The sequence below is a fragment of the Acanthaster planci genome, linkage group LG01 (genome assembly GCF_054643075.1).
Source record: "Acanthaster planci isolate LZ-2023a linkage group LG01, COTS_SCS, whole genome shotgun sequence".
Lineage (NCBI taxonomy): Eukaryota > Metazoa > Echinodermata > Asteroidea > Valvatida > Acanthasteridae > Acanthaster > Acanthaster planci.
The window spans coordinates 32260362-32286439 of NC_141777.1; the positions used below are offsets into that span (position 1 = coordinate 32260362).

At 40.3% G+C, this 26078-nt stretch overlaps 1 protein-coding gene across 1 annotated transcript in view; it reads right to left on the reverse strand.

Moving 5' to 3' along the window:
- LOC147800672 (uncharacterized) overlaps positions 1-19652 on the reverse strand; it is a 33583-nt gene extending 13931 nt beyond the window's left edge. The window contains exons 1-2 of the mRNA XM_087140422.1: positions 19496-19652; positions 8289-8352 (exon numbers count right to left, since the gene is read on the reverse strand). The gene's annotated coding sequence lies outside the window, so the exon portion shown is untranslated. The remainder of the gene's footprint in view (positions 1-8288; positions 8353-19495) is intronic.
- Positions 19653-26078: the final 6426 nt, after the last annotated feature.

The window sequence follows — 26078 nt, forward strand, 5'->3', positions numbered from 1 at the left end:
ACACAAAGATGTCATAACTACTCTAGTAAAGGTGTTCTTCCACAAGGCTGTTATCACAATCCAATAAAAGGCCAATTTCATTCAGGTTTCTAGCCTGAGAAACGAAGTCCAAGAAATATATATCTTTTTACGAGTGAAAGAAGGAGAAAACAAGCAAGGAAAACTTGGGAAGGAAGGATGCGACACGGTCCACGTGTTCTTCATCCTCAAGTCCGGTTTATTAATGCTAGTACTGGAAATTGCAGAAGAACATCCTCGGGGCATCCACCTGATATGTAATCAAATTTCTTTCTGGTAATGGACATTTTCCATCCACCTTCTCTGTGGAATAGATTTTTCTCTGATGTTGTTTGGCCTCTCGTTCAAAGACTTAGAGCTCAGGAGAATAAATTCAGAGGGTACAACTGTCCTTGTGCACAGAACGCAGTGACAGATAACGCGCAGGAAAAACAAATCTGGCCAAGCTTAGCTACGGTATAAAAAGCAGCAAAAATTTAGTGTCTGTTACCATAAAACTGAGTGGGCCATTTGAGACAATTCCAAGAGGAAAGGTTGTTCCCAAACTACTGTCTTATTAAAAAGTGCCAATTAGTAGTAACTTCATCAAGTGATGTGAACCACAGCCGTTGCTGTCTTGTGTTTGACACTTTTGTCAGCGGTGTCAGTAGGATCATATAACACTTCGTGCACACACGATCTGTCTGGACACTAGCGAATCGTCTCTGATGACATTCAGTTGTGTTACATCTTTAAGGATTTGCCCTGACAATGACGTACTGCATTTTCAGTGTGGTCTGAGAGTTACGGGGAATCTCACAAGGTTTCTTGGGTGGGCTTCGAACCCAGGACTTCCTGCTCACTAGTGCTGACATCTTTTATTCATTAATATCATTGACGTAGACAGCAGTTATATAGTTTTGTTTGAGTTATATTACGGCACTATTGAAAAGTACTGAATTTATTAAGCCTCCCTATGAATGTACATAAAACGCCTTGCCTGGGTAATAAAGAAATCAGAGTTGTACACTTTGAACTCCGATGATTAAGACAGGCAGAATAATACTTGTGTCTGTTACATAGTGACTGCATATAGTAGTCACGATTTCAGCCTTGAAAGCCAAGAGCAATAGTCAAGGGCATTACTCGTTCATCGCACAAGTCCACCCCATCACCAAAGAAAAGAGAAGCTGGCGGATGACCGTTTCAACTCACTCCTCCCCCCCGTACACACGGTTTGTCACGAAAAATGTTTTCGTTGCTATGTATAAGAACGCTCCGTCTATTCACCTACGAAGCTTGTATCAACACTAAAGTTTATTTCACAAATTAAATTCTGCCACAGCCCTTCAGCATTTGTCCACACTACGGTTGGCTGACTCTCCCATTTGTAAATATTTTGAATAATACATAACCAGTTGAAGAACGAACGACACTTACAAAGCCTGCAACATAAGAAAATGGAAATTACTGAAGCATAAACAACACCAATTCCGCAAATGTTGAAAGGGGTATGAGGCCCTCAACCTCCGACTATGCTTCCCTTTTCGCAAAACTGAATGTTCTATGCAATAGTCAATTGAATTAACTTCCGTTGAAGTGGTAAGTTGTTAAAAAGGACGTGTTTTTTTGTTTGTTTGTTTAAAGCATGCATCAACGAAGCTGTTATTCAGTAGCCCCATGCACTGAATACGTAACACCTTGTTCACCGCATTGCAATGGTGGGACAGACAGAACGGGGGTCATTGGTGTGCGCATACTGTTCTATATGCTTATCATCAGCATATGACTATGGTTATTTCCGTTTCAAAATGCAGTTGTTTTGTGTAATCGTCGTTTTCCATCTTCCGGAGAATTATCTCTCACACTTGGAAACGATTGCGTCTTTCACTTTATTGTGACGGAAGTCGTACGTGTTGTGTGTCATGTTTTTCTGATTGAAAGTGATAGAGATGTAGCGTATATCATACCAAAAATTACATAAAAGAACCTTTCTAAAACCTAATTCATAAAATCCGTTTCAAAATTACCTTTTAGCCTATAAAGCCGCGTGAACAAGTTCGCTTGTGACAAGCCCTGTTGCTGATTTTCCAAAAATGCTATTTCCAATGACTTTTGACGGGGAAGATTCCTGACGCAAGCTCCCACTGTCCGTCAACAGTATGCCAGATACAAGTAACACGGCATCGCGTTGTTACCCATATTCCACTTTAGCCCAGATTCCACTTTAATATACAAAGACTGACGGGATTAAGACCTCGTGAAGAATGATGGAAAGTAGGTCTCTCCTCAGCAACTCGCAGGATGGATGGTTCTGAATAAGACACCACGCAGCATCCAGTGAGATGGAAAACGTCTGCTCGGTGTGATTAATTGATTTCCTGGTGAAAGAGTCGTCAGATCTATTTCTCCCTTTCGAGGCAATTTGATACAATTTTGGTAGGCAGAATTCCGCCCACATTGTCGCCACCGACCCTAGCTCATATGTGTATCTTTTACAGAATAAATGCCTAGAATTCGCCCCTAAAGGGAGTAACATTTGATAATACATATACGTAGGACTTGTTCAAGGACACACAGAAAATGATGGGTATAGTAGTAACAGGAAGCGTTGAAATGCTCCGCCTGTTTACAGACAGTCCATCTTGGCGTTATTGCGTGCCGTTTGTGCTTCAGGTGGCTAAGATTGCCAATATCCCGATTGAATGTGGGTCAATCAAGGTCCGAGTAAACAGAGGCTGGGACAATCATCTTGAATCATCTTTGGTGTAATTGCATTTAAGAGACAGAAAAGGGTTTTGCTTCTTCCACTTAATACTTCCGCAGTTCAAAAGGAGCAAATTGCCAGAAATGGACCCCGACCTAACTCTCAATGGCTGCTCAGTGTGTTTGTGTGCCGACGTCCCTTCAGAATCTGAGACAATGTCGACCTCTACTCGGAGGTCGGACAGTAACCTATTATGCCAACTATCAATGTCCCTTGCGCGGATGCCATATCGGGGACATCTCTTGCGCATAATATATCAAATACGTGCGAGTCAGTACATTGTTATTTGAGGACATCAACCACGCCCTTTATAGAATAAGGGAGTGCGGCTTAGCTAAACAAATAACCAAAGATGTTGTGACTTGAAGGAAGTGCTTTTGCGTTAAGATCTGGGAGCCAGAGTTTGTCAATTACGCCTGAGCTTTATTTTCATGTACATTTTCCCTTTCTGATATTGAGCATCATACAGGTGCTTCAGTGTTAACGTTGTAGCTTAATCCTAGTCTGATGGTTGGAACAGCTTATATGCATAATGCAGAGCCAGCCTAAACCTCGGTGCGCGATAATGGCTGTGCACGGCGAGACTGTACCTGGTGGAAAGCGATCTCCACTACTCTCATCCGTCAGGAAGGACTGACAGGCTCAAAAAATGAATACCTGTTTGGGCACTGCGAAGCACCGAAGGCCCGTTGTTCAGCAATTAATGACCTCTCATTTCCGTCTGAATTACCCCCGACGTGAAATTGGTCGTCGGGGGAAATTGGCTTTCGAAGCCCTAGAACATGTCATAGTGGGTACTGATTTGCAATGCCAGTTCGTTCTCGTCCCGACGCACCAATCCCCCGTCGTTCCATCTAAATTCCATTAACTCCCGCTGTGTGGATCGGCAAACCACGTGAAGGCAGTGTAAGTGTAACCGTGTGAGGACACACGACGCGTGATATGTTTAAGGTAGTTCATCATGTACTTTTAAAAGATCTTGCGGATTTTGCTTCGTATTTAACATTTTGCTGCAATTTCCATGTCACAAAACAACTGGGTCGTCTATTCAGTTGAAAAAAAAAAGCCTTAAAGAACGTTTTGAAAATATTCCTATAAATTATGTGAGTGTTCGACAAATTTTTTGACAATATTTAGACAATCAGACAATCGTCACTCAGACAAGGTGTTCTAAGGCCAGATGGAGAATCGATGGGGCTTACGTAACTACTACTTTCAAGGTTTTGGCCTGTAACTAATCATTTTCTGAGATATTAGTACCCTGCAGGTTTTACACAGCTTTCCCTGATCAACCTGCCACATATGTTGAACAAAGAAATGTTTAATAAAATTCTATTTTACACAATTCTCCTATTCAAAGGCACCCCCTACACAGTGATCGGTTCCTCCCAACATTTCATCCTTCCTGAAGCCACTTTGCCATTGAGATTCAACACATCACAGCCTTGAAAAGTTCACGTGCCACAGCCCCACGTCATAGTCGATCCCAGCCCGAGTATCCCCTTTGGGCAGCAGCGAACTCCAATTAAGCCTTGTTTTTGACAAATTTTACTTAGCCGGGAGCGAAGTTTCACTGGCACGTCGGTTGAAATTCCCCAAAGAAATTATCATCTAGCAGTGATTTGTTCCCTTTTCCCTATTTTCTAATGGAAATAGTAGACTGCCCTCCTGGCATAAAGCTTACCTGAAAGCGGCAAGACCGAAGTGAACTAATTCCCGGAATAAGGTTAGAGTTCATGAATTCTTAATTGAATGTAATTTAGAGAACATTCTAAAATTACACTCCAATTCAAACATTGGAATAAATATTTATCTGACTTCCATTTGTATTGTTTGTGGTTAAGAGACGAAAGTCAATACATGCCATCTATCGAATTTTTAGATAGTGCTCCCCCTTTTGGCTCGGCCCAATATGGAGTTGTTGGAATCCAAACCAAGTCTTCATTCCTACGTGCTTGCTACCCTGAAGTTTTGGCTGAAGCCGGGGAAAAAGATGAAAGCTCTGTTCATAATGCTGAACTTTTGATGAGTAAAAGTGAAAATCATACCGTAGCTCCAACATATAGATCGGAGTTTTCTGTAACTCTGTTATCAATTAAGAAAACTCTAAGTACATTGTACTTTGCTGTCAATTTTGCTATACATGAAAGTGTTTACTTGAGATATAAACTTTTACATTTAGCTATACCAAAATTTATTTAGTCTAAAGACTTGTTCAAGAAAACTCCACAAATGCGTATCTCCCGTTTAGGGGCGTGGTTCGACCGTACAATGGCTTCTAATGTCTGAAAAAATTGTCAATTACCTCTCTTCCTCGAATAATTGAATTCAACTGCTCATTCGAGTACAGTGAATAATTTTGTCTTTATAATAAGTGCTTGGGGTTAATGGGATCAGCCTGTACGAGTGAGCGATGATGTTATTATGCGATTAAACCGAAGTGCCGTTATGGATGATAACACAGAATATGGGCCGTAGCCACCCTTAATGCTTTAGGCATGAAAAATTCTCTTACCCCAAACTATGCTTTTATAATTGAAAAATTCTAAGACCACTGGATGCATCAGTCATGGAATACGTTTTATAACAAACTATCTGGCTGATTTCGTATAAGACAGCATTTTAGAAAACCTCCCGTCGTTTATGCCTTTCCGAACTGCGATTTAAAAATGAAATGTTGTTAAGAGAGGTTGGAGGAGAGCCAATTTATTTTACCTGGGAAAGCTGTGAATTGCACATGCTTCTGAATCAAATCTCAAGAACATCGACACCAAATTAACCACAGCCCATCAGGCGACTGAAGTTTAAATATGAAGTTATGTTGTACCGCGGGGAAATAACTGCAGAGAAGCACGCACGTCATACATGTATTGATCAGGTGGTCTGGATTCTTCAACATGTACCAATGGACTGATCCTGGCATCTGCTATTGATTGCTGCTATACCAGAGTGATACCGAGTTTGTTGGCGGCCGGCATACACCCTGCTCAACCGAGTAGGTAGTCGATGTGGGTCCTTAGCTCACTTTAGCCAAAGGAGAGGCTACCTTCGCAAGATCTGGCTACTTGAATATGGACAACCACGTTATAGCTCTGCAACTTCCCCATATCCCATATGCATGAGGAAAGGAAACCCCTTCAGAGCATATTAAATGGTATTGGTTCGTAGTACGTCGCTATAACTCATCCCTGTCTAAGAGGTTGCTGCTTGCTTTCCTCCTGGAAAATAGATATGGGTAAGCCCCTAATTTCAGGGCATTTAACTGGATAACAATACAAATCAAAGGTTGTCAAAGATTTTTTTGAGTTACAAAAAAGCCCACCTTTCCTAAAATGGAGCCACAGCTTATATTTTCCCAGCATTTACCTATTTTCGTAATTCATTTTTTCCGGTACAATAAAACCTGAGATTTACTTCCGAAATTTCAAAGTCCCGTTTTAATAAATTTCAGTTTCAGCTATTTCTACAAGTATTTTGAGTATTTGCGTTATTTTGCCTTGAAACACTTTGCCCACCTTTCACCGGTTCCATAATATATTCGGAGGAATGCTATCAACTGTTTCAAATCCGAACTTCAGTGGTTTTTATTGGTTTTGGAAGTGAAAATACAGATTATCAGTCTGTCTGTCGTGATGGGAAACGAATGTCGTAAAGTCGTTCCAAAGTCGATGAGGGCTTCTTTATCTAGTCCCTGCCTGACGCGCCTGTTATACTGCCACATGTCATACATGAGTATTTCATTTGACACATTGTTAGGCAAAACCGATAGAAAATCAATACACACAAGATAATTGAGTGGGTCATATGGAAAACACTTAATTCGCTGAAGAGTCGTGAATTATGAACGGTGTGCTTGCAAGCTCTTTTTCTGCCTATTTTCCTGTACATTATCGGAAAATCAATACAAGCACTTGGTAGACTGATGCCACTTGATTTTTTCTCTCGTCAGAGCCTAATGTCATGAATCTTGGCCTGTGGCGCCGACGTCTGAGACACTTTCTAACCGTATGCATTCGACAGTGGCAGACGGACTTTGACGTGATTTGTATACTTAGACCCTATCAAATGTAATTTTAGCCTTTGCTTATCTTCTTATTATTATTGAGAGGGTAGTTTGATATTCTTACCCGTTTGCTTTCAAGATGTAGGGATACTGGAGATGGTTGTTACAAAATTTACATTTTGCGCCGTATCTTTGCCATGAAAAAAACGACTTCAATTTCCTCGACAAGACATCGTGTATTTATATAGGTGGATGTCGCCAAACGAAGTAGCTAACAAAACCCACAAACGAAGCAAAGACAAATATTGCTGTCCTGAGTATTAGGCTATCTTAGCAGCGAAGGATCCAGAAAATTTTTCGGGGGGGGAACCTTTGTTAGTACTGGCCCAGGGGAGTTTACTACACAAACTTGTCATCGATGGTGAAGCCATTTAATCTCTTTGTTTTGTCATTGACTGTCCTTGCAAAATAAGACAATGTATTCCAACCAATAACCGTGGGCCACCAAAAAACTGAATATTAACAAAGAAACAATTGCAATAAGCAGGCGGGGTTGACACCCTCCAGATCTGCGTCTGCTTAGACCTTGCTTTATGTCTTGTTCATTTGGTGTCGCTCTGACTACGTAACCCGCTCTATGTAATACTTTTCATATACAATCATGTGGAACTTTATCGACGAGAATAGCGCCATTTATCTTTATGTTTGTGACCAACATTTGAACACGAGTAAATAATAATGATTTGTGCATCTAATGCAGTCTCTGAGGGTCGAAATCTTAAAATCCTTCATTGTAAAAGTTATTGCAAAGGTTGTGGGGTTTATTGATATTCTTTTGCCGAATCACAGGTGCCTACAAATCCTCATCGTTTCCTCTCATTGAACAGTTCGAACCACTTCCTCCAATCTACACCTCCGATTTACTCCTGAAAGAGATTCCTCAGTCTTTGATTACCGGTTTACTTGTTACTTCTAAGGCAGAGTTAAGACAGTGTCGTAAATCTGTGCTTGAAATTTGGGGTGGGGAATGGGTAAAGCTGGGGGGAAGACTAGCCCGGCCATGGAAATTTGAAAAATTGGGGGGGGGGAACACCATATACGTTATATACTGGCCAATTTCATGATAAAGATGTACATCTGTAATGTGTATCACATTCGTGAAGAATTTTACATCAGAATGGCATGTTTATGGTTTTTAAAAACTGTGTCCTTTTTTAGTGTTATTGCAAACATTTTATTCGTTTGGAGTTCCAAGAAATTGTTCACGTTGTTAATTGTTAATGTTTTTGTTCAACACAAAAAAATTGTGTGGGGTGATTCAATAGTCCATTCCCCACCTCAAAAATGTGGGGGATATATAACCCTATCCCCTCGGAAAGAAATATTAATATTAGTGTTAGGTGCAAAATGCTTTCCGGTAACGAGCTAACTTCTGACGAAATTACCTATAAGAGGTCAATATCCCGAGAAAAACACACAAACTAGAATAGATATTGAAAAAACATATACATCTAAACTTACCGTGAGTTGTGTGTTGAAAGTGCGATTTCCAGTAAATAAGAGATGAACTTTGTCTTGAATCAAACTGGGAAACAGAAAATATAAACAATATATTTCAACTCACAATTCCTTCGTATTGCAGCATTTTAACATTTTTAAGAAAGACTCACTTAGAATAATTATTTGGTAATTATTCGTAAGCCCCTTTTAACTTGTTTCGGTCACACTGAGACGGTCTTGGTAGTTCCTTATTCAAGAATTCTCCAAAAGCACCACCAAATCCTCGGCTACGCAAGGATCATATCCAGTAGCAACACTTAATCACAACTTGAGTGAACAGTTTCATAACGAAATATCATAGCAAGTAACCTTACAGAAGAGATATGAAATATATAATGAAACACGACCTACAGTTTCTCAAAGGCTATGATTGGTTGTTGAAGGATTGTAGCCTCTTGGGCAATTTGTTGGTTAAACCTGATTGTACACTGTCTTGTTCACAACTTGATTGGCCTGGCGGCAAAAATGTTCACCGGTGCTTCCACTGTTTAATATTCCGGTTTGCAGGCGACTGGGGGAAAAGTTTTCTGGGTCGTTTTTCACTTACAGTAGGGATCGAATACTCACACTAAGGGGGTCCATGGCCTGAATTAGAACTTCAAAAATAAATGGATTGTCACTGGTAGATGAGTCTGCCTCCTCTTTGTTTATTTCTCTTTAGTTGTGTCATGGGAAAGTTTCCAGGAGTATAAATGCAAAACGATACTTAAGCATAAAGAATAAGCATAAAGCAGAAATGCATTTCTCATAATTATGTAAACCTCACTTGATTAGGGTGATTTAAGAGCAGGTCTACAAATCGGGTGTGAACCCTAAATTTGACGAATCAAATATAATGAAAATTCAAAATTAAGTTGATAGCAGTTTCCCTGGAACGTTTGAGAGACTTTTTTTCGAGGCAAACATACTGTTCCCACGTGATCATTTCCGTCATTTTGAACGTGTGCAGTTTTGCTCAAGCGTGACACAAACAATAGCGAACTGGTCCTGTGGGAATGGCACTAGGAACATCTAACAAAAGAAACACAGTGCACTAGCAATGAGCGTCCATTGTCATTGCACTGGGCAACTTTTGTTAAATGTTCATAGAGTGGTAGTTTGCCACCACCAAGCGTCTCAAATATCTCCCATTCAATCAATAGCTAAGGTGAAACCACTGCCTATTGTAGAACATCCTGTTTTGAAATAGAATATCAAAAGGCAGTTGGTCAGTTATTCATTACGCATCAAACAAATACTTGCATCATCTCTTGTCTTTTGCTTAACGCCACTGTATATGATAAAGTCACACATCACCTTTTGGAGGCTTTTAATAACTAATAACCTCTTTAATGTGACAGCATTTAGCTTGAACAAAAAAAAACACCTACAGGTAAGAGATGACATCATTGCTCAGTTTAGAGGTAATATTTGGGGATCGATTTTTCCCCTTTCAACGCTGTGCATGAGTCTACATGAATTAAGAAGTTTATTTACTTCCAGCTTAATCATACTGTCCCCAAGCTGACTTCTCCCCAAAGAGTTTGTACGTTTCAGATCACTTTATTTATTTACCTGTCTTGTTCGGGTTACAGCTATTGCCTTATTCGCCGCCTTTCCCACAAGGCACATGGATGTGTGTTGAAAGAAAACACGCAGGATTAGTATATACGGTTTGAGTACTGTCTTCGGGGAAAAAAACTGCATGACTTGAGCAATCAGACAGGAAACAACAAATACGATCACGTAATGACTTGGCCTGAACAGTTGATGACCGTTGGCCCACTGGAAGTTGAACCACCGGGGTAGGATGAAAACAGATAAGAGGCGGTCGCGTATAGTACTGCTGGGCCATCCACGCCTTGATGGGAAAACTCTAAGCTATTGAAAAGGCAGGGATATTTTGCCGTCGCCAGCACAAGTTCCAAAAGGATATTTTGCCGGTAGCCTATTCCGATTGGTCCATATTTACGATCACCGTTGACGGCAATACCCGTCGATAGCTGCTGTGTGTGTATAGCCGGTCTGGTGACAACACCAACACTAGTGGAGCTCTCCGCGTCAGAACATAGACTCACGGACACTGCTGCCCGACTTACAGTTCATTCCCACGTAATGAACTTGATCGTATAGCGTCCCCCATTGTGGCTCACTACAATGCCAAACGTTTGTGTTGAAAAACTTCAAATTTCTGGACTTGGCACACTCAAAAAAAAAATAAAATTGAAAATCCTCACACTTACATTTAAGAAGTTCTTCAAAGGCGATAAATTCTAGTAAAATCATTATTTTCACTCACATACCCAACTTCAAGTATGAAGAAAATTATTCCGTTATTTGAGGTGTGTTTTAACAGAGTTCATTATGTACCAGAAAAAAAATGGACAATGGGGCCGAAATTAATTTCAGTTACATCAGAACTATGAAAGAGAAACAGAAACTTGAGATATATACATGGAAAGTTGGATCATGATGAAATTTCACTTACTGTGAAAATTACTGATGTACGAATATTGCTCTTACTACGGGCGAAAAATAAAAATGAGCCACGTTACGGGCCATGCCACGTTAGGGTTCATGTACGGTACGTAAACAACGGCGACGTCATAAAAATGAACAAATCTGAACAAGGTTACGGCGACGGCAAAAATATCCACTGCCTATTGAAAAATTGTCGGCTCTGCAGACTTGCTACTGCAGAGCCCGAGCAGCCGTGAGAGTGTGGGGCCGGTGAACGTACACAAAGCGGAAAAAATCACAAGATTTCTTCTTCAACAACTATTTCTACTTCGACGGTTGACGCAAAGCAACATTTTGGTGCGCACAACGGCTGCGCCGCGGCATTGGACGCACCTGTCTTGATTAAAGTGTTTCAATCTTCGACGTCATAGGATATGCTGTATAGTTTTGAACAAGTTGGTTGGTTGCAGAAAACGCTGGTATGTGTCAAATGCTAACGCTCAGGAGATTATAATTGGCCCGAATGTGTATATAAGAAACAAATTCTAATATACAGATTTCGATTTCAATGTACATAACCTGCATTGTAGAAAAATAACATATCTCAAATATCAAAAACGTATTCGTCAATGTATTATGACTGTCGGTGTATTTGAACTGATTTGGGTCTGGGTGCAGTTGTTTTCTGAATACTTTCCTGCACATTTTATTCCCTCACATGTTGCATATACTGCCTCTTTTGAGTAGTATGCACAGCATTTTCATTAGCAAGGTGCCACTCGTTTACGCACGCAGCTTGTTAGAATGCTGCTTATGACTGATGGTGTGAATGGAACTGATGTACGCCATCCGTCTCGATTTTTCCCGCAGCCCATGGACAGATTCCACTGCTTGGTTAATCTTTGTAGACGTTAACACTTGAAGCATTCGACGAATCAATTAATTTGTTTGATAACTCGACGCAAATTTAGTTATTTTTGCCTTGCCGGTAGATTGTGTAAAGCACGTCTCTTTGTGACTTTACTTAACTGTTGTGAGGAATTGCAATCTATTTTTTTCCTAAAAGGGAATACAATCAGACTTGCTATTTCTTGAAGTCTTGATAGTTGAACATGAATTCACGAGTGGAAACATAATTGGAGGAAAATCAGGCAGAGGCAATTTACTTTCTGCGGCAGGCAAACATTTGAACTGCACTCTGTTTGCCAAGTATGACCGTTGCAAATTGTAAACGGCAAAGTACTGACGTACCGATTTCGTTTATCATTAATATGTAAAATCGTGCAGTTGGTCCTAAAGTTGGTCCTGAATTTTATTTAAAATCATAACAAAAGTGTCGTTTCTCAACACGACAATTACGCGACTATTGTAAATTTGTATTTAAAATGTTCCAATCTAACTCAACCGAAGAATTTATAATTAAACGCATTTTCAAACGGTTGTGGAAACGCCGATATTAGGAAGGTTCGTTATGCATAGCATTTTTGCGTTTTAACAAACATTGAGAGAAGTTCCTGAACCTCTTTTGCTAAGTGCACACGGTGGCTGACTAACTGGTACGTAGAGCATTTCTTCTGACACCCTCGCACGTTTGATAACACTTTGAAAAAAAAGTTGGAGAAGATGTGCTGTTGAAGATTTGAAATTCTCTAGCTGTAATATCAGTACTGAATCTTCATGCTCCGTGCCGTAATTCACGGCTGAGAGAGCCAAAGAGATGAGCCCAGGCAGTTGTTAAAAGTGCTTCTGAAATACGTAATAAAATATTATATGTAATGTTGAGAGACATTTGTTCTCATCCAATTGGAATACTTCTTAGTTTAGATGTAGTGGGTGTTTGTCAGGAAGCGTTTCATCAAGGTATACTTCTTATTGGAAGATATTTGTCTTGACTAAAAATGAAAGAAAAAGTTTGGAAATACCATACATTCGTGGTTCCTTATACCGACCGTCCATGGAAAACGATCATAATACGACTTCAATTTTAAGTTCTGCTTAGCAAAGTGTGTACAGGGTTCAGTAAATTCAGGGCATTAACTTTCCTTGTTCATCACTAAGCTTTTTTTTTCTGACTTCGTATTTTACAGGATAGACCAAGCAATCTTGCTTGGTCTATCCTGTTTTGAAAGCAGAGGCACAAAGACGTTTACCGGTATCTAACGGAGGATCAAAATGATTCAACACTGCAAGCACTAATATGGCAATACACAAGTCGATCTGATGGATTGAACATTACCAGGTGTTTTGTTGCATGTGATACAATCTTTTTGCTTGTATTTTGCTTTTACAGAATCCCCGTGTGGTCTTAAGACAACGTTTGAAGCAAAGACTCTTGCAAAATGAACTTTCAGACCTCACACGATTTGTTCACAAACGGCATAACTACTGACTGCAAAAGAATATATTAAACTACGGACCCCGACTTTTATTACTTGACCTCCAAACAGCCCTGAGATCAGTCAAGCCTTTACTTTAGTAGAAGACGACTTTTGGATTTCGCATGAGGAATTTCATATCACACGGGTGAGCGGACGACTTGGGCCACAACACCATTGACCATTTTGTCTTGGTAATTATGATAGTGATCTGGGGTATTTCAGGTCAAGGAAATGTGTAAGGAGTAGCAGGTGTTGCTAGCACGTAACAAGTGTTCGGATGGAACCACCGGCAGGCTTTACCAGCAGGACCGTCACGTAAAGTCAATACCTTCACGGCTATACTTCATTTTAACATGTCAATCGTGCTAACTTTAGGCTACGTTAATATGTGAAAAGACAAAAAATAATGACAAATTGTCAAAGCAATCGTGCGTGGATATTGCACTAAGCAATCAATGAAAACGTAATATTCTCAACAGCTGAGGAAGCCCCCTAGTTAAAAGTAATGTTTAATACGTACACCAGAATACCCTCTTTTCAACAGCTTTCTTTTTCCATTTCACCCCATTTATTCAGCCTAAAGTATTTTGAAAGTGTCCATTTGGCAAACTCTATGTAGGCTTACACGCAGTGCACCTGCAAGCCCTGAAAATGTCTTGGATTGAACATCAATCATGGTTCCGATAACCCCTCGTAAAATCTTATTGTATGTGACCCTTATGTGTACAGGGTCTTGTAGCTCTCAAGATTACGAATATACCAGATACAATATCAGAAATGGCTGAATGAACGGCTGAATGGACATCTATATATTTTGCCTCCGGTAAGTTCCCTACGGACTAGCGAACGTATCATGTGCAATTTTATGGTCAAGGCTAAAAAGGCTTGCAGAGCACCATCGGTGCAATGATTGAGCTGATGGCCCCTACTCGATCGTGTTTGCTTTCTGCGGATGATATCTTTTGCGTTTCCCCTAACAACAGTGACATTACTCACAGTTTCCTCTCTAGATTGGGTCTCTGTCAATATTGTAGTAGTGCAATTTTTCAAGATCCCCCTGGCCATCCCGAGGTCAAAGATAAATTCAACACTTGTTGGATTAAGATTCGGTCAGACCAAAGACTACAATTTATCGGAGGAGCTCGAAGCTAATTAAATTTTGTCTGTGGTTAATTTGTTTTTGGCCTAATCGCCAAGCTAATGGCGCCCTTTTCATAATTACAAGGCAGACTGGGCAGGCCTCCCCACCATTTCTTCCAGAAAGCTAGATTAGAGGTTTAAAATTTTGAAACGCTGCAAAGATTGCTCTGTTTGGAATTTGGGTCGAACAGGATTTGCTCTGGTGACTGGAAGAAAATTTTGCCATATGAGATTCTGCGTCTGTTGCAACAAATCTTCAAATTACGATCCTTGTTAGAGTTGCATACAATATGACAAATTGAGCAAAGCAAAACGGACGGGATGTGATGACAAATCCACTGTCATTTCAAAGCCTTTTCGCGTCTTCGTCCCCAACAGACTCATCACTTGCCGCAAGTACGATGTTTCGATTGGCAGCTGCGTAGTTGGTCTGGGCAAGAGATAGGTGTGTGTTACTGATGAAGTGCTTGGCTGATACCTGCTGTATGACGCTTCGCCCATACAGCAACAATGCTATTCTAGATCAAAACCAAGCAACGGTGAGGGTGAGTTAAACGTCACCTGTTGGCAATGACCGTTGTGATTGTTCAGGCATGAGTAGGAAGCAAAATTGGACTCTGTCCTAAAGTATTGGCAGCACCTAGCAACGGCGCGTTTGTTTAAACCATTGGCTGGTAGCTGAGCCACTTTCCAAAGACACTGCCAGATGTAAACGAATAATTATATAAGTCTGTCTGACACAACCATGATGTTACGCATGGGCCTCCCACACAAGATGCCCACTTTTAATCATGCTCCTCAGTGAATTTTTTCATTTCACAGGTTACAATTGGGAGTTGACACGCTATTTTTTTTATAATTATCGCAGAGCCTGCCTTAATTGCTTTTGAAAACGGCTCCACGTTCGGCTAAAGCAGGGGATGGCTTTGTACACGTACCAGGGAACGTTTTCATAGCAGCACACACATCTCAAGTGTTTTGCTTTGTTTTCAGTCCCAATCTTCCATAGGAAATATTTCAAGATCGCCAACTGGTAAGACGAATATCTTAATGGTAAGATGGTATGCCAGCTTGAGAAGACCCTTGCGGAATGTGAAGCGTGCACAGAACCACACGTTTTCGATATTAGCTCGTATAAAAATCATAACAACATATCTTGAAAATTAGAATAGACTTACAGCGAAAGACGCACTGGTGTACATGAGTACTGTTTCAACCATGTTTGGCATTATGTTCAAGAAAGGCCCTTTCTGTAGAAAATCTGTTTTCAAAGAATTTCATTTTATGGAAAGTTAACCTATAATGACTGGTAAAAAGCTTGGGACTGGAAGCGTCTGTTTTTAAGATGGGTGTATATATCCATTTAGACGTGCGTTTTAACGCCCGAAGTGGCTACCTATCTGAAATTATCCCTATCATCAACCCAAGTCCAATCTTTCCAGACATGTAGGAAGGGTTGTACGTTACGTGTTTCTGACTGTGTGTTTCAGTCTTCAATTTAATGGCACTGTGGGATTTAAATGTCTGACGTGTTCTACAGTGAACAGTATGCTAGGTTTGTTTTGCTTCTTGACAAGAGCATTTCGAATGGACATGAAGTGACGAGCGATACTTGTTGCCTTTTTTGCATCACATGAATTTTAACTTACGCCTGTTCACGTATGCCACGTTGACACGTGGCAATACGGTGGGGTAGGCCTAAAAGGCGGTTTAGCGACGCCACGAGCAAGTCATGAAAAATGACAGCACCAGAACAAGTGTGGTCGGGCATGTTTAAAAGCGAATAGTCAGACCGTTAAAATGTGTTTCGGTAAATTTCGCTTCCTTAGCATGACATTTTGACTTTGACAATGCACTAGAGAGCGATTATCGTTACCTGTTCAACATCACTTTGACTTTTAACTTAACGCCTGCCAAATTCGTGCTCACACGTGGCAATAGACCTCTTTGCTAATAAATTCATAATTATGCCCGCATGCGCACAAATGGCCTTGGCGGCAAGAAGTGTGAGCGGGCCATTGAAAATGTACAGGGATGCGACTTTGATGATCATTTTCTCTCAGGTTTTCTGACTTTCCCTCATTCAATCCTTCCATCATAAGTAGTATAAATTACATTAGTAGTGTTCTTGGAGCCAACCTGTGCATTTGTAAAAATACGTACCGATGTTCAATGTACATGTATACTGTACATAGCTAATACCATTGAATTTGGTCATAGTTTGGAGTGCTACTGAAAGAAATGGTATCCACTTGTTGTGTTTGAGATTATACAACCTAAGTGCAGATTCCAAAGAGAAAGAGATCTGGTTCTTCAGATTTTCCAAGTGCAGAATGCAGCAGGTCGAATGGGTACAGTAGCGGTACATGTACATTGAACATCAGTGCGTGTTTTTACAAATGCACAGGTTGGAAGGGGGCCATACTAAGAAACGGTGATCTCGTGCGCACAGGAAAAATTACGATTATGAAGTCTTTTTACAGAGCACTAAAAATTCACTGAAATTAGAAACTAATAGCAAGCACAATTTAATGGGATTTTTCTGAAGAAAAAAATGAAGAAAGCCAGAAAACCTGAGAGAAAATGATCATTAAAGTCGCACCCTGTACAATTTCAGTGGCCCGCTCAAACGTCTTGCCGCCAAGGCCCTTTGTGCGCATGCGTGCATAATTATGAATTTATTAGTGAAAACGTCTATTACCGCTCGACTGTATCAGTGATGCCACTAACAGGTCATAAACACACTTTTACAGATACAAGGGCACGTTCAAGACGCTCAGAAGTTGTTGGTTAAATGCATTAATGAATAAAAAAAATCACAATTGGAGCTCTAGATTAAAATCTGCTGAATTGGTGCGTGCCGGTATCACAGATGTGATTATTCTAAGGGACTGAGGGGTCAATATTGTCCGTTCATGCTTGAGAGGAATACAAGGGAAAGAAAACATCAAATAAACTTATTTTAACTGTAGTTTCTCTTATTGCTGCAAAGAGAAATCGGAAAATATATCACAATGGATACGTCGCTGTTTGATGGAAATATTTCAAAGACAGTTCCAAAAGCCAGTACTTCATACATGCACTGAAATTGTTGGAAAGTTACCATTAACGTAAAATGTCACCAAACCTCACACGATCCTCCTCTGTCAAGTCCCACTGTTCTTTTTCCGTGGCAGAGGGTTTTGTCTATAAATTTCAAGGCCATTTTTATCCCTGTTCTCCCCCTCGACTGAACAAAATATCAATAACTCAAAAATGCTGAGATTAGCAATTGGGTATCCTTGGTTCTGGGAATTGACTCTTGTTTGAATCTCATTCGTGAAATATTTTCTGTTTGTTAGTCTCGGTCTCGGGTTATGTTCATTCACGTTTTTATCTAAAGGAATATCTATCTGGATTTTTCCCCGCACCTAAACTTAAACATTGTTTTCATTTCTTATATCCTCATTCCAATTCAAAGTGGTACCAAACAGAAGATTGCAAAAACAGCCAGTTAAAAAGGGAAGTTCTAAGTGACTGTAATCTTTTCCATGTGAGAGAAAATTTCTTTTTTTACTTCAGCAGCGATTGTTTTACGCATCCGCTTTTGAAATTATGCCTGAAATTTTTAACTTTTTGCCAGGTAAATCCTGCCTTTTAACCATACGTTCAAACGATTTGTTAATATGTGGAGATGCCACCACATTTTACCTTAAACTTTTTTCACAAGTTATGGCTGTGGGTGAAGAGATGCAATGACGCTGTGTTTTTTTAAACTAACTTATTGCGTATACCTGATTCCGTTTGCGTAAACTATTTCCTTCGAAAGACACTTTCATCTTGGTTGACATTGTTCATAAAAGAACAATAAATATAATAAAATAATGCTTTTAATAGAATAAATTTTGATCACAATGATCGTTGTCGTTATCTCTATGGTGTGATTCGACAACAATAGAAGCCATTACTGCGGTGGCACAACGCTCGCGGACAAGTGGTACGGACGGGTTGCATGTCTCTTCGACCAATAGGGTGTCGTGGTCTGCCAAATGCACGCGTGCGTCAATCTGGAGAATGTGCGTGCATGTGAATGTTGTGCCACCACACTGATGGTGTCAAATTGGAATATATTCCATGAACTTGTTCCTAAATCTACCAGTCTTTTGAAGTAGAGATTTGTCAATGTATTTAATAAGATTTTTTACAATTGGCAACAAACAACCAAAAGTGTACATATTGTATGCTACCGTGTCATTGCTCAGTATTTAGCGAGTTTTAACAACGTTTAATAATGATATAGCTCAAGTTGTTTCCCATGAACAAATAACATTTTCTTTTTCATTTGTAAAGCCAAATTTCATACAGATATGTTCAAATGGGCTGTACAAAGAGGACATTAGACGTGGCGGAGCTAATCGCACCCAAGGACGCCTCAGTCAGCCGCCAAACAACCCATTAAATAAGACAAAAGGAAAAAACCACATGCATTTGTGTAATGGAACACGGAAACTACACATAACATGCATGCATATCATTAATGTTTTTTATAACGACGCTTGAAAATTCAGCTCTGGTAAGCTCAAAACAAGCAACTGGGATTATGTTGTTTGCAAGGTACAGTGTTGAAACTAAGATGGTGAATTACAATACTGAGTTTTGGTTTGAACCTTCCGAAGAACCGATTTTTTATACAAATCAGTTTTCACAGTCTTTTTTATCATCTTTTCACACTCTTTTTGCCATCAGTCTATCGATGTCAATTTACATTCTGCCGTATTCCTGGTAGCCAAAAAAGGGGATTCTTTTTGCTGTCAATTTTTGTGTTGTCAGCTTTTTTAAGTCGTGAAATTTATTAAAAATATAATACAGTTTATATTTCAAACTATTTATAACTTTAGGACTTTCATCGTTATATATTCTGATTTCCGTTTTACTGTTAATCAATTGCTTTTACACTAGGGCATGAATGCCATGTCTGTATTTAACTTATGTGAGAAGTAGATTATAAGTCTGAATCTTCTAATATTTGTCAATAAAAAATGTCCAAGGCAACTTGTCATAATTATATATATACGTACCTTTGAAAACCTTCAAAGAATTCACCATAATCTCCAAAATGATTTCAGACAACTGAAGAGAAAAGGTTTGAAGTCTTAATTTCAGATGCACCAGAGAGTAAATTTGTTTTCTGACCATGGATCCGGAGTTTTGATATGAACAATTTAGACTTACCTTCTTTCAAAATCGTTTGAGTTTCACGTTGTCCAGTTCCTGAACGCAGTCCTCTTGCTGCCAGCCAACAGTTATCCTGATCGTTGATTGTGTCTGTTGCAATCATGAGCCGTGGCATACGTCCCATTTATAGTTCCCGTAGTACCCGCCTCCCCCATCAACTCGTAGCTGATCATCTTCGTGACGTCCTCTCGCAACTCCCCCCCCCGCCATCCCGCGATACGCGATGTCCAGTCGTGCAGCTCCCCTCCAACGCAGTGACAGTTAATTGAAAGAGATCTCCAAATAGGAAATTAGATCTTTCCAGGGATGAACTTCGCAGCGCACGCACCAGCTTCCTCCGACGGCTGAGTTCCGCGTCCCCATCGTGAATTTGCATATGTTCAGTTCTTGTGAAATTTCATGCTCCATTATCTCGGAGTGTTTGCACAAGGCAAGCCAAGGGCTATTTCCGTGGAGTTTGAAATTTTAATATTCATGGCAGACTGCGCAACCAATCAAAAATATGCAAAATTCCGATCCGTGAGTGGCTATTTTGTTACAGAGCACTGCCTCAACAAGTGACCAATAAGATTTCGGAATATACACACAGGATGAGTGAGCGAGATGGATATTATAATGTGCAAATTTTTTTTTTTACTTTTAGCTGATACAAACTTTGCTTTTTTTTACATTTCACTGCTGAAGTCACTGTCATCTACACGCATCATTATTTCTGTAGCGTAAGTTAACACCTCGCTCAAAACAAAACAAATACACATAATTGGACTTTCAGCAAATTGCGTAAAGACTGTTTACATCGAATATGTATTCTTTATATTCTTATGTATTTATGTTATGTATTCTTATCTATTTCTATTGTTTTGCCTTTTAATTTACAAAAATGAATGATAAACAATAAATAAAAGCTATATTTTCTCTGCTTGATTATTAATTTCATATACATCCTTTTTTACGACTTTATGTAGTTGAGGTTTTTGTGCTAAAAAGCCTATTTCTTTAATACTCTTGAGATATAGTACATGTAATCATTATTAATTATTTCTGGTAATGGCATCAAGGATTCCTCAAAAGCGATCTAGGCACTGTAGCTTGCAAGCCTGAAGAAACTTGTAGGGAGGAGACAACGAGAGACAGTCACAGCTTTAGAGGTGGGAGGAAAACCCCCGAGGAACATCTTGAGTAAAACCCACGGAATGACGTAAGGACTGAACACTCCTTTCGAGTCGGAAATCGAACCCATATACCGTAGAGATGGAAAGCGAGGAAATAACCACCATGTGAATCTGACTTCCAAACTTTCAATATTTTGACAGTAAGGATCTATTGGAAGTGCCGAATTTGATGTTGCCCTGTAACACGAAAAACCAGACTGGGAAAGGGGTTGGAGTTCCTGTGGCGCATCCAGGTTTGGAGTTGGGGGCGAAAGAGGGATTTTTCGAAAATTGATTGTCCATTACTTTTTCTTCCGTGAAAGAAGCTCGCTCCCCTTCAAGAAAGGTGGCAGCACCATTTCTAAAGTGTCAATTGCTATTTTCAACTCCTGCAAAAATGTCTCCATAATGGCAACTTAGCCACTCCCCCACTAATTACGCCACCGAGGGGCTGGTAATCAAACTCTGTCTTTGTAATCACCGTGGCCGTGTAAAACAACACTACTTTCTGCAGCGAAATGAGTCATTCTCGGCGCCACACGAGAGGTTGATCGAAAACAGAAAACAATCAGCGCTACAACGTTCACCACAATTTTTCATGCAAAAACCACTCGCTGGTTTACTGTAATGACTGCGATTGAAACGTGAGGCAGCCCGCAATTCAACAGCGGATGTCGCGTGGGCCTGTTGCTGGTTGCAACAAACAACAACAATAATCCACAATTGTTCGTTGATCGACGTAGCTTGTTGCCCCTTGCAAAATCAAGTTCGAAAAATAGGTGGCACCGGTCGTATAGTGCAATATTGGGAAGGTAATTAAGTATGGAGTCTTGGTGAAACCAACATTAGCCAATATTCCAACGTTCAGCAATGTTGCTCTCAGTAGAAATTGAGCGGTTTGTCTTTAGAAGTAGGTCTTGTTTATTTTATTCATTTATTTATTTGGTGGTATTTTTATTTGGACTAGATATTGAAAGTATTCCACGACTAGCTCAATATTTTCTGGATGTTGCCTTCTTTTTTTACCAAAGAAAAAATATTTCAAAAATGAAGAAGAGCTGCATGAGATCTTGCCCTCTCTGATTTTAATCGAATGTGGGTCTTTCCAAAGTACCTTTTCTCCTGTACAAATAAATCAAATCGACGAACCTGTTTTTCCCCGCTTAAAGCATACTTATCTTAAGCATCACTTTTCCTTATTTTTATAGACGCTCTCTGTTTTGCTGCTGTAAAAATAGAAAGTGCAAGTGGTTCATTTAAAAAAGAAAGATTTCTTATAACGGAGGGACGCTAGTTATCTTTGGCTCGTCTTCTTAAGACCGACTAGACATCATATGTAATTCTTGTGGTAATCTACCTTGGAAGAAAGAAGACGACGGGTCAGTTGCCTTTGCCACGTTCAGTCGCCCACTCTAATACTTTCTTCTACAACTCAACCACTCCCTTCTTCCTTTGTAATTTACTCTGGCCTAGACGTTCACTGGCCCTGGTCCCAGGTATTTCCAGTCAAGTTACGTCATCTGTCAAGTCTCTTCAAGCTGGAAACATTCTCGGCGAAGTTTGGAAAAAAATATCTCAATGTCAGAGAAAGCCTGCAGCTTCCCCCACTTTAATTCCGTGTTTGTATTGGCGGTCACACCTGCAAGCTCTTTAAGAGCCGTCCTTGCCGCTTGACAAGCGGTTCCCTCCAAAATCAGAATGTCAACAGTATGCAGAAGACACGGCAAGGACTAAAAAAATCGAAGATCGCGGCTCTTGCGTTGAATATTATTCAGTTTCATCCAAGCACCCACAAGGAGAAAAACAGATGAGCTTATTTTTGTCCGCTCGGTTGTTTCAATTTGATTGATGGTATTTCCAAAAAATACTTATTTTAATGACGCCCGTAGTTGACAACAGGTACATCGTCAATTGATTAATTTAGCTGGGCAATCATTTTGTGGCGTGATAATTAAAACTGGCTTCACATTATTTCCACTGGAGACTGAGAAAACAAACGTCCGATTTGACGAAATGTTTGAGATCACAGTGAATGTTGTTCTACGTCTTAACAATCAAAACCACCGCAATTTTCGATTGTCACCTGACCACACATTTGTATCTGTACTTTTTCTGGTTACCTCTCCCTTCCTGTCCCAACTTCCTTCCTCGCATCCAAGTTCCCCCTCAGTCCCATTCCACCCCCAAATGCATATTTTCAACTTATCTTTCCAACCTTGATTTACAACATGGCTGGATGTGTGCTTAAGGAGCTTGTCATTCATTTCAACTGATCTTTAGCCTCATTGAAAACGTTTCACTCTGTCTCTTATTAAGCCAATTCATTTTTCCATCTATCCTTCCATCCTCCGGATTTCTTTCCCTTCTCTTTTTCCGCGGTGCATAAGACTCCCCAACCCTTGAACAGTCCAAATTATTTCTTGTTCTCCTAAAGACCGATTTAATCTCTCAACAAATCATATCACTGTAACAAAATTTAGCCCGTGTACGACTGTTCTCGATTTCTGAGCCAATAAGAACTGCTGTCATTCCTTTGCGTTTTCGTTTTGCAACCCACTCCATGACATCATCCCAAAGAACAAAGTAGTTTTTGTGGCAAGAAAGACTACGCGCATTCTGCTTCACAACACGCATGCTCTACGGATTTTTTCCATATAGCCGGATACTGTGAATTCCGAATCACGTTCACGGAGTTGTTTTCTGGGTACCATGACCCCTTTCCTCTGGTCTTAGAATCCGTCGACAAAATTAAAGCCTGCCAACATCAGCGTTTTGATAGTGACATGAAGCTGCCAACCATTTCCCGAGATAAAGAACCCTCCACGTTGTATCTGAACAACCCCGCACCTGCCAAGAGCGTCCCACAAGTGGTCCCATTGACACTTCCCGCTAGCCAATTCCTTAATTCATGAGCAGGTGAGGCAGTCATTAGTTTTACACCTCATCTCTTCCGCAATCCGTCTCTGTAAAGGTTTTCCCCTCCGATTTTCCCCCTCATTGCGCGGCTAATAATCGTCCACAGGTCTAGAATGTCCTGGCCCTCGCTTTGATGAACACAATGTAAATATTTCAAGTTGAAAGTCGTACAGAGTTGGATGGTAAGGTAGACCTAGCCTTCGACTACAGAGGAAACACTAGCGTACATCAATCACTCAATGTCCGGAGAATGTTTAACTCCTTACACCCCTAATTGTGATTGTGATTTATAAGGCTGCTTTAGGGCCTCTGTCTATCCTGCCAGACGAGCATTAAGAATGCTATTGCGTATAATTGAAAAAGTATTCACCTGCCTTTGGATATACACAAATTATAAACAAAAAAAATTGATAGTTTGGCGATCTGTCTCGAAAATTAAACGTTTTGATGGGTGGGTGGATGAGTAGGCGGGGTGGTGGCTAAGAAGGAAATTGTAGAACAGGTAAATCCTGACTTATAATCGATATTTTGTTTAATTAAACAGCATCTGCGGAAACATTAAATAGAATATGTTAATTGAGCTTTTTTGCAGATAGACGTCCTAGAGTTCAGTGCAACCCACGGAATAATTTCAGTCGCATCTATGACCTTTGACTTTGGGTGGGGTCGTGACGCTAATCAATGCATGAAATTGTGGGAATGCCCACATCCATGACTGCTGCCCCAGACTAGATCCTAGGCTGGTGATACGTCTTCCTCTTTTTGGCCTAAGGTTGGCAGAGGAGAACGTACCTCGGAGTTTTGCCAGTCCCCCCAAATCTCGAGCTCCCTTCACCATACTTGTGGTGGCGATTTCGTCTGTGACGTGTTGTTGCTAGTATATTACTGGTTTGGTAGTCGGTGTTAGTGTTTTATATTTACCACCGAAACGATAATGTAGACTCCAACCTGTGAGCTTTTGCTCTTGGCTCCGTAGGCTCCTGTAACAGTAGACCCCTACTTAACTGCCAGTCATCGACAAAAGGTGAACAGTGTGGTGAAACTTGCAAACGGTGCTCTGCCAAACTGTATTCAACTGTTAACGACATGATAGTTTTTTAATACAATGTGCTTTCTCGGAGAGTACATTCCTAATGTCTATTACCTGCTGGTGTTTTGGAGTATATGACGTTTTCATTTTCAGAGTTATTAAAAGCTCATAACTCAAAATATGTATTTTGACAATTGAATTAGAGCACTGAGAAAACTGTATTTTTAAAATTTAATAGGAGAGGTGAATGAAAAAAGATCCTATTTTTTTCTCCATCATCATTTTTCTCCAGCATGGTTGAATGCGGTTAAGTGATGTATCAAAGAGCCGATTCCCCATAAATAGTAAATAGAGTCGATTAGGCATAATATGAGTTCGACTGCAGGCGAAAACATGCTAGCCAATTCGTGGAACATCTGGAAGTGATGCACGAAGTGTAAGGGATGTCTGTGTGGGCCGAAGTCATTTAATGACACTCGGTTTCACAACATACTGTTCTGCAGGGAAGCTGAAGCTAGTGTGATCGGAGGGGGTTGATTTTCCCCAGGGGAGTGGGGGGCGGGCTGGACACCACACGACACCATCATGGGGCGCTGTCCATAATACACAGAAACATTTAATGTATACTTCTACCAACACTCTTTAATTATCCGAACGGCGAATTCAGTACTACTGGATACTTTTTGTTTCTTGGGAAGTTCGAAAAACACCTTATAATTCGGATTTTTTTCAACGCGAAAAAGAATGGTTGGGTGTGATCCAAGAGCCCATCTTCCAAAAACTGGGTGGGGACGTTCCCCCATTTACGCCCTTGTTTTTCGTTGGCTGGTTTGAACCCAAAACGTCCTGCTGCAAATGTGTAGCTCGTTTTCACTGACGCCATAAAGTTTCCACTAACATTCTTTATAAACTATTGTTTACAATACTATGCCGACTCTCTGCAGACATTGTTGTCTACGGCCAAGACTTTTCTGCGGCCGCCATACGAGTAAAAACATTTCCGGTTTTTCTGTTCGTAAACTATCACGTATATATGAAACCTGTCACGTACCCCAGGCGAATATCTTGTAATAATATCAAATGTGTACATGACAACATGAATTTTTGATTTGTGTGACATCAATACTGTTCGACTGTCGCACTATATATTAGACCCTTACATTAAGCAGACATACTCAATACGTTTCACATCGCCAGAGAAAGTACAGTGTCTATCACTATAAACCCAAAGTTCATCACATGAATAGAACAGCAACAAAAAGCAATTGAAGCTACTGTGCTGTGGATAGTCACAAGAAATAGAACATTTGGAAGTCTGCCGTTTTGAGTCATCCCGCACGTCGGGTCACTTGGGCGAGAGGTCTCCGTAACAGGCAAAAACTAACCCGTTTTGATATGGACAGACACCAAAGATGGTGGAGCGCATCGTTGGAAATTTGACATAGAGACTACATGTATTCTGTAGAATATAAATGCGCAGTTA